Source organism: Notothenia coriiceps, unplaced genomic scaffold (assembly GCF_000735185.1).
Source record: "Notothenia coriiceps isolate Sejong01 unplaced genomic scaffold, NC01 NC01_scaffold00000339, whole genome shotgun sequence".
Classification (NCBI taxonomy): Eukaryota; Metazoa; Chordata; class Actinopteri; order Perciformes; family Nototheniidae; genus Notothenia; species Notothenia coriiceps.
The window spans coordinates 5,495,669-5,496,452 of NW_011333040.1; positions in this window are offsets into that span (position 1 = coordinate 5,495,669).

Sequence of the window (784 nt, forward strand, 5' to 3'; positions counted from 1 at the left end):
GTGTGCCTTGGCAGTCTAGTATATCTTGTTGAAGTGCAGATCCCCTGTCCTCCACCAGGGGGTGCTGCAGCACCCTCAGCACCCCTACTTCCCACGGCCCTGTCCGGGGGTATGCCCCCCCGGGAAGATTCTTTTGAACATTTTAAAGTAAAATCCTTCAATCTGGTGCGCTTTGAGCAGAATTACTCTCCAACTTTAAAGGATATTTTTGGTTTACTGTCCTATAGTAGGAACATTGGAATGATTTCAAACCTGTTTTTATTTATCCTAATAATTATAAAGGAGTGCCTTGGAAATATACGTTTACATAATTTGTGGTCAAAACGTTTGAGACCCACTGAGATAACTTAGACTAAAAATCTAAACACTCAGAGAGTCCTTTACCTCACTGAGCTTCTCAGTCTGACAGGAGAGCTCTCCTCCACCCTCGTTGTAGAAACATCTACTTCTTATATCCGTTAGCGCAGCTAGCACCAGATTCTAATAACAACAGCACCGGTACCGGTGCGCCCTCTCTATCTCTCTCCCTCTCGCTCCCACGCTCGCACTTTGGCTGTGAGCTGCGGGCGCCTGATAAGCCAACATCCCCTTTCATCACTTACAGTGCCCATCGTACTGTACAGGGCAAATGAAAAGTGTAACCGGGGTGAAAAGGGTGTTACATTTACTTAATTATGAATATTGTTACATAAAGGCCGAAAATTAGGATGAGCGTCAACGGTAAAAAAAAATGTTTCCCCTCCCAGAGCTACCAGCTGCGCCCCAGATCTGCCGTCTATGCCAA